We start from the raw sequence: 12,598 nt of genomic DNA, 5'->3' as shown, positions 1-12,598 counted from the left end.
CACTCATATGTTCAAGGTAAGGACTTCAGCTGCTAGGCCTCCATGCTGGGCCGTGAATTTTTCAATTTGTTTTTGTATTTGGAACAATAAAGGGAGGGATAAAGAAAGGTGTCTTCCATGTGCTAGTTCACTCCCCAAACCAAATAGCTGCAATGGCTGAAACAGGGCTGGTTCAGCACCAAGATTCAGGAGCTTCTTCAGGGCCTTCCCCATGGGTGCAGGGCCCAAGCTCTTGGCCATTCCCCACTGCTTTCTCAGGCACATCAGAGCTGCATCCGATGTGGACCATCCAGGACTTGAAGCAGTGCTCATATGGGAAGTGGGTGCCACAAGCAGCCAGCAGCTGTATGTGGTGTGCCACAGTGCCTGTCCCTGGAAACATAAACAATAAATTAGATGATGAAAAGGGACTTAGTGCAAATCAGGCAGCAAGCCAAACACTCTATTCTTATTATCTCATTAACCCTGCCCATGACCACATCAAGTATTTTGATGATATCCCTAACTTACAGTTAAAGAAACTGAATTGCCTAGGAAATTAGACAATTTACTTACCTTGTACATAATTAAATCTGGGAATTTGAACTTTGGGGTACCTTACGGAAACCTTTGTCCCTCTCCTTGTCTAGTTTTTTTGTGCAGCAGAAGGAAGTGAAGCCTCATTTATTCTGAACATGCAGAAGTTTAAAAAAAATGTGTTTGCGAAAGCAGAGATGTGAAGTCATTTCTGACTTCTTAGAGAAACCCTGTAGCAACAGTGGCCCTGCTAAGCAGTTGTGTCCTGTCTCCTCCTTAACCACTTTGAGGAGTTTGGTTTGCTTGTGTTTTGTTAAGTCCAGGCCTTAGAGTGTATAGCTGAGAAGTCCTTTGATTGCAGCTTTCTTCACTGAGGGAGTGGGGCCTGATGCCTGCCTAGAATACAGTGTATTATAACATCAGATACTTTGCTGATTAAGTGATTTTCCATAATCAGATCCTCTCCCATACAATCACTTATTTCTTGCTGTGGCTTACAACGGCCATAAAACGGTGCTGCAGCTTTGTAGTCAGCCTTAAGGAATTGTCTTAGAGGAGCACACCAACTGTGGTGGTGAGGCTGCTGGAGCGTTAATAAAGGCTCAGAGGGATTGTACAGAAACTGTTGTTTTAGAACTTCGCTTAAAGTCTCCAGTAATGGTGGGTAGTGCTGTGCCAGTGCAAGAAGGGCCAACACAGAGCCTGATGGGCCACTTGGTGCTGTGCAGTCTGGATCTTTGTGATATGCAATCTACCATAAGGAACAAACATATGTAACTAATCTCCTATTGCATTTTGACCCCTTTGGATCCAAATATTTTCTTAACTAACAGACTCTCTATTAAATATACATGTATATGAGAGAATGTGTGTGTGTTGCAGGACAATATTAGTGACATTACAGGTTTGTTTTATTTTTATCGAAGAGTCAGATCTACAGAAAGAATGAGAAATAAATATCTTCCATCCACTGATTCAGTCCCCAAGTGGCAGCCACAGCCAAAGCTAGTGGCTGCAAAAGCCAGAGCTGAGCTGATCCTAATCCAGGAGCCAGGAACTTCTTCCAGGTTTTCCATGCTGGTAAGAGTTCCAAGGCTTTGGACCATCCTCCACTACTTTCCCAGGTCTCAAGCAGGAAGCTGGATGGGAAGTGGGGAAACCAGAACTGGAATCATTGCTCAGATGGGATCTTTGCTAGTGTAAGGCAAGGACTTCTAGCCACTAGGCTACTGTGCCAGGCACAAATGATAGATTTCTTTAATGACAAACGGCAAGGATGAGCACAGGTCACATTCATGTGAGGTGTTGAAACTGCAAAAAACCTGTAGTCCCAGGAACAAGGTCAGAGATATACACATCTAGGCCCAGCTACAGGCATATAGGGTTCGAGCATGAGGAGGCAGACAAGGCTTGGATAAGTTTGTAAAACCCAGGAAGAAACACAGAACATGTCAGATAAACCAGCACAGTAGGTGGGGATCCATTTAAAGCCTCAAATGAGTTTGTTTGTGTGTACTGAAAACCAGCCATTGTGGCAATCCATTAAGAAAATTATCAAAAATTAGGGGTCTGGCATGATGGCTCAGTTGCTAAATCCTCTGCTTGCATATGTGCTGGGATCCCGTAATGGTGCCTGTTCATACCAGCAGTTCCACTTCCCACCTAGCTCCCTGCTTGTGGCCTGGGAAAGCAGTCGAGGATGGTACCAAGCCTTGGGACCCTGCACACACATGGAGTACCTGGATGAGGCTCCAGGCTTCTCATCAACTCAGTTCTGGCTGTTGTGTCCACTTGTGAAGGGAACAAGCAGATTCAAGCCTTTGCTCTCTGTCTCGCCTTCTTTATGTAAATCTGTCTTTCCACTAAATAACTAAATATCAAAATAAATTATTGGAAGTCATTAAGAAAGAAGTGCCATGTAAATAATCAATTTCTGGAATATAAACACAATTCTTCATAAAACTTGTAATCATTCACAAGATTATGAGAGGATTTTCTGAAATACTAAGGAGTAAGATGTATTTAAATAGGTGCCGTGGTAATAGCCTAAAGGCCTAAGTCCTTACCTTGTATGTGCCGGGATTGCATTTGGTCACCAGTTCTTATCCCAGCAGCCCTGCTTCCCATCCAGTTCCTAGCTTGTGGACTGGAAGAACATTTGAGGACAGCCAAAAGCTTTGGAACCCTGTACACCTATGGGAGATCTGCAGGAGCCCCAACAGTGGCCATTGTGGCCACTTATGGAATGAATCAGCAGATGGATGATTGTCCTCTGTCACGCCTCCTTTCTGTATATCTGATTTTCCAACCAAAAATTTTAAAACATCACTAAAACAAATGTTTTAAAACAGAAACCAAAAGCCATAAGTTGTGGAAACTAAGTTACAATAATACATAACATAATATAACATAACATAATATAACATAACATAACATAACATAATAAAACAAAACATGTCATAATGTAACATAGGAAATATAGTATGAATTACATATGTCACTGCCAGTTTTTTTTTTTGCTTGATTGAATCTGGACAAGCCCTCTTCTCGCTTTGTCTCTTATACATTTTTTTTCTATTTTATTATATTGTTGTTGACAATCTTTACATAGTTAATTACAGTTAAAAGAAAAAGAAGAAAAAAAGAAAAAAAAAGGTTCAGGGGGATAGGGAAGTGGGTAATGCTATTATGTCCATATTGTTTCCATCATATATCTGAGGTAAAGGGTGATATTGAGGGAGAAGCCCACCCGGTTTCCCGCCCACCCCAAGTCCCGGATGTGGGGCATGCTCTGAGATATGTGCTCAAGTGCTGTTAATCGTTCTCCAGTTATGAATCACTGCCAGTTTCGCTCGATGAGGTCGTCCACTGATTGATATGGTCCGTCATAAAGTCTCCATTTGCCCCATGTTTCGATGCCAACATATAGCTGAGATGAATGATTGTCCTGTTCTGTCTTCTGCCTTTTCTTGGTTAGAGTTCTGAGTCCAGCAGTTCGATTGGGGAGATCTCCAAAGAAACTTTGAGGTATTCCCAGATTAGTTTCTTGAATGTTCTAGCAAGCACAGGGCCCAGCACAGTTCATCACCCCGATCAGCTGGTGGTTGCAGTTGCTGGGTTGGTTCTGTTTTCAGTCCCGAGTTGCACTGGAACCAATGGGTGCTGCAGTCCAGTCTGGTTCAGCCCTTACATCAACCAGTGGGAGCTGCAGCCTAGTCGGGGTGACCCACAGTAACCCCCACCAGACCGCCCCCTACCCTGGTTTGCCAGTATGTGTAGCAGAAGACCAGTCTGTCCCCCATCCCATTTGGCTCTTGTACTTGTCAATGGGTATTAAAGCTTAGTTCTATCTAGCCAACTCAACCATCCAGCCCTCACGGGTGTTGTTGAGTGCCTCTCTATCTAGCCATTCCAGCCCCCGTCCTAGTTTTCATGCCCTCCCATGGGAATAGTGACCCAAGAAGCGGGAACCCACTTTTCCCTCCCAGGTCTCTCTGTCCCGGTTTATGCACTCTTTAGGTGGTCCTGTGATTTGACTCTACAGAATTAGTCCCCAGTGCCAGCTTCTGCCAGCTGATGCTGCGGCCCTGATCTAGTCCACATGCAGCGCACAGGTGTTATGGTCTTGCTTAGTCAGGTCTGTCTCTTTCCCAGCCCACGCTCTCCAGTGGGAGTAGCTGTCCGGTGAGGGGACCAGCCCCTTAATCCCCCCGCCAGCTCTGCCCCTTCCTTCCTGGATCTCACGTGTGCTGGATGGGTGCTGCATTCATATCCAGTACACACAAGCAATACCTGGATGTGGATTCTGACATCAGATCTACACGGTCCTGGCTGTTGTAGCCACTTGTGAAGGGAACCAGCAGATGGATGCAAGATTTTTTCCTGTCTCTCCTTCTCTATGTATATCTGTCTTTCCAATAAATACATAAATAAGTAAATATCAAATAAAACTAGTAAGTCATTAAGAAAGAAATGCCTTGCAATTAATCAATTTCTGTGATATAAACATCATTCTTCATAAAACTTGTAATCATTCACAAGATTATGAGAGGATTTTCTGAAATACTTAGGAGTGAGATGTATTGAAATAGGTGCCGGGGTAAGAGCCTAAAGGCCTAAGTCCTTACCTTGTATGTGCCGGGATTGCATTTGGTCACCAGTTCTAATCCCAGCAGCCCTGATTCCCATCCAGTTCCCTGCTTGTGGACTGGAAGAACATTTGAGGACAGCCAAAGCCTTGGTGTCCTATATCCCTATGGGAGACCTGGAGGAGGCTCTGGGCTCCTGGCTTCAGACTTGCGCAGCATCGGCCTTTGTGGCTGCTTGGGGAGTGAATCAGCAGGTGGATGATTTTCTTCAGTCTCTCCTCCTCTCTGTATATCTGACTTTCCAACAAACATTTTTAAAACATCCCTAAATCAAATGTTTTAAAACAGAAACCAAAAGACATAAGTTGTGGAAACTAAGTTACAAAAATACACAACATATCATAATATAACATAACATAACATATCATAATATAACATAGGAAATATGTATTACATGTGTCACTGCAGGTTTTCTTTTGCTCGATTGAATCAGGACAAGCCCTCTTCTCACTTTGTCTCTTATACATTACTGTGAATGTGTAATCAGAAAATTAAAGACAGAAAGGAAATTAGAGCAGAATGGTCATGTATTAAGCCATAATACTATCAATATACACTAATGGGCCTTTTGTTGGAAAATTGAACTTAAAATTATGAGAGAATCAAGCTAGATTTCTGGACAGGAGATCAATATATACAATCAAGTTACTATGTACTTATAATAAACAGATATGGAACACTATGAAAACAAAAAATGCAGACCAGAAACTGAACAATAGTCAGAGAAATGAGAATGAAAAGATTAGTTTATATCATATTTTCAAAAATTCTTCAGTTATATATATTTCTTAAAAATTTACTTATTTTCATTTCAAAGTAAGATATACAATGTGGTGCAAAGACAGAGAGGAATATATTCTGTCCATTGATTCACTCCCCAAGTAATCACATCAGCGGGAGCTGGGCCTATCCAAAGCCAGAATCCAGGAAAATCTTCCAGATCCCAAGGCTTTGGGCTTTGCTCAAATTGCTTTCCCATGGCACAAGCAGGGAGCAGGATGGGCTGGCAGGATGGGCTGGGATTAGAACCGAAACACATACAGGATTCTGCTGTGTTCAAGGCAAGGACTTCAGCTTCCAGGGCACCTCTCCGGGCACAGATCCGCATTCAAAAAATGAACTACTGGGTAAAAAAGCCAATGTGAAGAAAAGTCCCAGAAGCTATGGAATATTCAGTGAGGTGTATCTGAGGTGGACTGATGTGAGAGGCGACAGCGGCCCCTGCTGTTGGAAGGCTCAAGCTGCAAGAGAGGAGGCCCCCGCCCCTCACTCCCCCGCCCTCCGGAATCCTACCTCACTGCCTTTCTGTGCTTTGTGATAGTGATTGACTGCACATTATGACGTCGTGCGTAGTCGTGGGAACGGTCCAATCAGGCGCCCCCGGGAAGCCCTGTGGCAGCAGGATGGAGGTTGTGGGCGCCGCCATAACCGCGTTGCTGGTTGTGCTGGTGGAGAGGCACAGGCGGCTGAGCCAGTGCTGCCCTGTGAGCTCCCTCCCCGCAGGAGCCTCTGCAGGACCCCCGACTTGTCAGAAGCTGGGAAGGGTGAGTGTGTGAGAGCATCTCCTGAGGCCCCGGGGCGGGCGGGCCGGCGGGGGCCAGGAGGGGGCCCTTGGGGTCCTCACTCTGCAGCACTGACCTTGAACACTAGTGCCCGGGAACAGTTCGACCTTCATGTTGGGCAGGATTTGTTTTCTATTTTGCCCTGATTGTCCTGATTTGGGACACAGCGTCTGGAGCCCCCAGCTCAGTCCTCAATGAAGCTCCTCCTAAGGGTCTGGGGCAGTTTTCTTGTTGCTGACACCAGAGCAGCACAGACTCCAGCAGTTAGAACAAACAGCCTTGTTTTCCTGCGAGTTTTGCTGCAAGGTTGAGGGGCAGCATGTGGTGCTGGCGCTGTGCTTGACAGAGGCCTGGGCTGGCACAGCGACCTTGTAGACAATCCAAGGGAGTGCACGGGGACTCACGCAAAGGGGCTTCTCTAGAAGAACCTGCCGAAGGAGCTGTGAAGGCAGCACTACTGATTTATCCTGATGGCTTCTGGTATGTTGTCACCCATTCCCTGAAGTTCTCACAATTGGGATTAAATGTCCCCATGAGTTGTAGAGGGAATAAGTCAGGCTCAACAGAGAGCATTAAGGCAGGGAATAAATCTGTGAATGTCCAGAACTCTTGCCTCAATGCCAAGTGCTGCTCTCTTCCCTGAAAATTCACAACAGGAGTCACTATTTCATCCAAGATACAATTCAGTAAGTTGTCTTTTTTTTTTTTTTTTCTATCTCACAGATCAAGCATTAGCTCTTCTTGTTTTTTGTTTTTTGTTTTTTTTTTTTTTGCAAGATGGATTTATTTTATTAATATGTATTTAAATAGCTGAGTGACAGAAATAAATATTTCCCACGGATTCCCTTCCCAAATGTCTGCTGACAGCCAGGACTTGAAGAATTTTTTTTTTGTTTTTTTTAGCATTAGCTCTTTAGAAGAACTGTTTGCTGTGAACAATAGGCATGGGAAAAAGGCAGTGAATGCCCACCTGACACAGCCCAGCAAGGCCTCATTGCCCTGTGTGGGTGTGTGTAACAGTGGTTAAGATGACATTGGGACTCCTGTGTCTCCATCAGAATGCCTGGGTTTCAGTTCTGTGCAAATGCAGTGTGCAGCTACTGCCCAGGCTGGGAGGCAGCAGACAGTGGCTTGGGTAGCAGTGTGCAAAACCTGGCTTATTTTAGGTGGGCATGTTGTGGGTGGGGGATTGAAGGCATGCAGCCTGTGGCCGACAGGGCAGGGTGGCTGGCAGAAGGGACCCAGCACTGAGGGAGCAGGATCACTGACTGAGCCTGACTGGCTCTCAGCAACAGATGGTGGACAGTGTGAGAGTGTGCTTGGGCTAGAGGTGCACTGGCGCTGGCTCACCATGGCTGGCCCTGGATGGGCAAGTGGGAAAACAGAGGGAGCATGTTAGAGGCTCACCATTCCCCCAGGAAAATTCGGCCCTGAAGTGCACGACTACAGTGCTGTGGGAGCAGGGACACTGGCCAGGACAACTTGGCTCTGAAGTAGATGGTGGGAGGACAGCAGGTGTAGAGTGCACTGGCCCTGTAAAAACTGCCAGTGGGTGCCTTTGGTCCTTGGATTGTTGTCTTGACCCCTTGTCCCTGGAGCACAACAGTGTGTATTCGTGCCCAGCATGCATGGGTGTTCCCGTAAGCCCTCTTGGCCCAGGATTGGACAACGGGCATGCACACGTGACCCTGAAGCTCCTGGCAGGCAGGTTGCAGCTGATGGGGTTTGTCCTTAGCCTGGTTTTGCAGTGTCAATCAGGGCAGCATATCCCTGGATGAGACAGTGGATGGTGGGCAGTCTGGGGATTCACAGGGTGTGGTCTGAGTGAGCAGTTGGCACAGTGGGAGGACTGGGACGCGTGGCATACTGTCTGATAGGGCCCAGGCAAAAGCCCAGAGTTGGGGTGCTGTGTGTGATGTTAAAGTAGGCGAGACTGTGCAGCCTGCAAGCTAACGATGCTGTGCAGGATGCACTGGCCTAGGCGGCTTGGAGGATGTGGCCCTAGAGTGCATGGCGTGCGTGCTGGGGCCCGTGAAGCAACCTCTGAATAGGCCTAGCCTTAGAACCTCAGGAGGGGGCTGTGGAGGAGGAAGGCCTAGAGGGGCATGAGGCACCAGCTGTGTCCACCTGACCCTGGAGTGACTTGCAGACAAGCCGGGAAGAGGGGGCTGGAGCATTGATTGTTGACGAAATGGACAGCAGGCAGGCTTGGGGCACAGGAGACGCTGGCTGAAACAGCAGGTCCTTTCAACAGTGGTGTATGAGCTGCCTGTGCAGGGCAAGTTCATGGAGCCTCAGGTGGGCGAGGAGCCTGTTAGGGGCACTGGGTGGCTGGCAGAGCCTACCTGGTTCTGCTGCAGCAAGCAGAACAGCCTGCCGGTATGTGTGTGTATGTGTGTGTGTGTGTGTGTGTGTGTGTGTGTGTGTGTGTGTGTGTGTTGGTGGATGTGGTGGATTGCAGGCAGAATTTGCCTGACCCAGGAGTGGCAGGCATAGTGGGAAGGCTAGAGGCTCCAGGATCATCGACCTAGTCCCTGAAGCTCTGGAGCACTCAGCAGGCAGGCTAGGGCAGCGTGAGCTCCACTGACGCTAGCCTGATCCTGGAGTGCCATCCTGATGGGTGCTAGAGGTGCAGGGTGAGCAGGCAGATTGATTCTGTTTGCCTTCAGCAACCTGGGGAGCAGAGGGCCAGGAGGACTGGAAGTTTCTTCAGCAGGGACAGGGCAGGAGTGCTAGAGGAAGTGAAGGATAATGGGCGGGTCTGGCCATGGAATGCAGGCTGAGTGTCTTGCAGGAGGGCTGGGAGAGATTGGCTCCACCCTGGAGCAGGGGGCGTAGTGATGGGAACCCGGTGGCCAGTGGCCAGCCCAGCATACCCGACCCAGGGAGAGGCCGTGTGAGTGAACAGGATCGTCGCCCAACTCGCCTGGCACTAGAGCAGTGACCGGGCAGACATGCTACAGGTTCATAGGGGGAGGGGGAAAAGAGGCGCATGGCCAAGGTCACTGGGCCCTGGAGTGACAGGCATGTCCACCAGGTTCACCTCTTCCTCTGGGGGGGTGGCTGTGGCCAGGCCAACCTGGCCCTAGAGCAGCATGTGAGGTGTCAGGGTAGGCTGAGAAGCAGTGCTAGGGACTTTGGCAAAACTGTCCTGGCTCAGGAGAGGTGCAGCAGCGGCTGTGAGCACTTGAGGCGCTAGCTAAGACCACATGGCTGTAGTGCAGATGGCTTGTGGGAGGGGTCATTGTAGAGACTCACTGTGGGCCAGCACAGCCCAGCTGGGCCTGGAAGGGCTGGCAGGTGGGTTAGGGCTGTTGGGGATCTAGGCACAAGCTCTTTTAGGCTATAGTGGCATGTAGGGAAAGCAACCTAGAGGTGAGCCGCTCAGCTGCTAAGCAAGCCTGCACATGCAGTGACTGGCATGGTCACTGGGGGTTGAAGTCACTGGCACCTTCCAGGGGAAACCAGCTACCAGGACAGTGGCACTGGCAGAGACAGCCTTGCATCAAAAAGGGGCAGAGGCTGTGGTGAAAATCATTCACTTGACTGCTTATTTGTTTTTCAAGGTTTATTTATTTTTATGACAAAGTCAGATATACAGAGAGGAGGAGAGACAGAGAGGAAGATCTTCCAACTGATGATTCATTCCCAAAGTGAGAGCAACAGACAGTGCTGTGCTGATCCGAAGCCAGGAACCTGGAACCTCTTCTGGTTCTCCTATGTGGGTGCAGGGTCCCAAGACATTGGGCCATCCTCGACTGCTTTCCCAGGCCACAAGCAGGGAGCTGGATGGGAAGTGGAGCTGCTGGGATTAGAACCGGCACCCATATGGTATCCTGGGGCATTCAAGGTAAGGACTTTAGCCACTAGGCCATGCCGCCAGGCCCTAAATGTATTTTTAAAAAAGATTTATTTACTTCCTATTAGAAAGTCAAATTTCAGAGATAATGAGAAACATAGAGGAAGGTCTTCCATCTGCTGGTTCACTCCACAAGTAGCAGCCTCTATTGGAGCTGAGATGATCCAATGCCAGGAGCCAGGAGCCTTCACCAGGTTTCCCACATGAGTGCATGGTCCCAAGGCTTTGGGCCATCCTCGACTGCTTTCCCAGGCCACAAGCAGGGAGCTGGAAGTGAAGTGGAGCAGCTGGGACATGAATTTGCACCCGTATGGGATCCCAGCATGTGCAAGGAAAGGACATTTGCACTTGGCTACCACAACTAGCCTAAAAACTATTTTTACAAGTGCTAATTCCAAAATTTATCCTGTTACAGAAGTTAAATAAAGTGCCAGAATTTGAAGCTTTTGAATTTCTGAGTGCCTGTCAAGAACACATTGAAGGCATAAATTATCTGTTTGCAACAGAATCTGTTTACATAATAGGGTACAGATCAGATTCTCCTCCTGTCTCTGTATCTTACTTAGCAATAAAAATAAACTAAATCTTTTACAAAAAAGCAAATAATTGTATTTAATCATGAATAATACATTGTCCATAGGTCACAAGAGGCTAGTTATTCTTATTTTTATATTTAGACAATGTTTATCTCAGTTAAATAAAAAATGTTTAAAGATTTATTTATTTTATAGCAAACTCAGATATACAGAGAGGAGAAGATTTGTCTGATGATTCACTCCGCAAGTGACCACAATGACTGGAGCTGCACCAGTCCGAAGCCAGGAGCCAGAAACTTCTTCCAGGTCTACCACGTGGCTGCAGGGTCCCAAGGCTTTGGGCCATCGTCAGCTGCATTCACAGGCCACAAGCAGGGAGCTGGATGGGAAGTGGGGCCGCCAGGATTAGAACCAGTGTCCATATGGAGTCCTAGCACATTTTAGGCGAGAAGTTTAGCTGCTAGACCAATATGCCAGGGCCTAAATCAAAGTTGAAGGTGTAGAAATCTCTGGTTGAATATTCATTGCTTTTGGAGGGCTCTGTCCTAGCAAGTTACTGGACAAGTTTTCAAAGTAACGTTTTGATTTGTTTTGTTTGTAAGTAGATGTTACTTAGCTTGTCCTGTACCCCATCCCTCTGGATTAGGGACGGGTGTGGGTGAAGCATACAAAAGAGAAAAGAAAATGCTTAAATCTTGGAAAAACTGCAGTTCCAAGCAGAGGAAGAGGGAGGAGGAGGGGGAGAAGTGGCTGTGGCCGCTCAGGTTCTCAGTGAGGAAAGCTAGCTAGGGAACTTCAGACAGAGGAGGGTGAAGGAAGGAGTGAGATGTGAGAAGTAGGTGGAGCACAGTGTGACTTAGAGAGATGGGGGAGGGTGGAGGGAAATATTGATTATTGATCAGATTGTATAATATTGCTTTACAGGCAGCTGGCTTATGCTGTAGGCACAAAGAATATCCAAGTGGCTGCAAAAGCCAGAGCTGAGCTGATCCTAACTTAGGAGCTAGGAACTTCTTCCGAGTCTCCCATGCGTATAAGAGGTCTTATGCTTTGGACCATCCTCCACTGTTTTTCCAGGCCACAAGGAGGGAGCTGGATGGGAAGTGGGGCCACCAGGACAGGAATCATTGCTCAAATTGGATCCTTGCTAGTGTAAGGTGAGGACTTTTAGCCACTAGGCTGCTGTGCCATGCCCAAATGATAGATTTCTATAATGACAAATTGCAAGGAAGAGCACAGGTCGCATTCATGTGAGGTGTTGAAACTTCCGTTGACCTATAGTCCCAGGAACAAGATCTGAATTATACACATCCAGGCCCAGCTCCAGACATATAGGGCTCGAGACATGAGGAGGCAGACAAGGCTTGTGAAAGTTTATAAAACACAGCACGAAGTACAGAACATGTCACATAAACCTGCACAGTAGGTGGGGATCCATTTATAGTCTCAAGTTTGTACTGCATATAGTGAAAACCAGCCATTGTTGTAATCCATTAACAAAATTATCAAAAATTAGGGGTCTGGCACGATGGCTCAGTGGCTAAATCCTCAGCTCGCATGTGCTGGGATCCTATATGTGCACCAGTTCGTGGCCTAGCTGCTCCACTTCCCATCCAACTCCCTGCTGAGGCCTGAGGAGGCAGTAGATGATGTCACAGAGTCTTGTGACCCTGCACACATATGGGATACCTGGATGAGGTTCCTGGCTTCAGATCAACTCGGGTCTGGCTATTGTGTCCACTTGTGAAGGGAACGAGCAGATTCTAGCCTTTTCTGTCTCTCCTTCTGTATGTAAATTTGTTTTTCCAATACATACATAAACACAAAAATAAATTAGTGAAAGTCATTAAGAATGAAATGGCATGTAAACAATAAATTTCAGGAATATAAACAATTCTTCATAAAACTTGTAATCTTTCACGAGATTATGAGAGGATTTTCTGAAATACTTAGGTGTAAGATGTTTTAAAACAGGGC

At 47.1% G+C, this 12,598-nt stretch overlaps 1 protein-coding gene across 1 annotated transcript in view; it reads left to right on the top strand.

The window, feature by feature from the left end:
• The first annotated feature begins 6,099 nt into the window (after positions 1-6,099).
• The window catches only part of LOC131483359 (zinc finger protein 585B-like), a 759,159-nt gene continuing 752,660 nt past the window's right edge, over positions 6,100-12,598 (top strand). Inside the window, exon 1 of the mRNA XM_058681293.1 lies at positions 6,100-6,191. The gene's annotated coding sequence lies outside the window, so the exon portion shown is untranslated. The remainder of the gene's footprint in view (positions 6,192-12,598) is intronic.

This window comes from Ochotona princeps, chromosome 25, assembly GCF_030435755.1.
Source record: "Ochotona princeps isolate mOchPri1 chromosome 25, mOchPri1.hap1, whole genome shotgun sequence".
NCBI classification, from domain to species: Eukaryota; Metazoa; Chordata; class Mammalia; order Lagomorpha; family Ochotonidae; genus Ochotona; species Ochotona princeps.
This window is presented reverse-complemented; position numbering and strand designations above follow the sequence as displayed.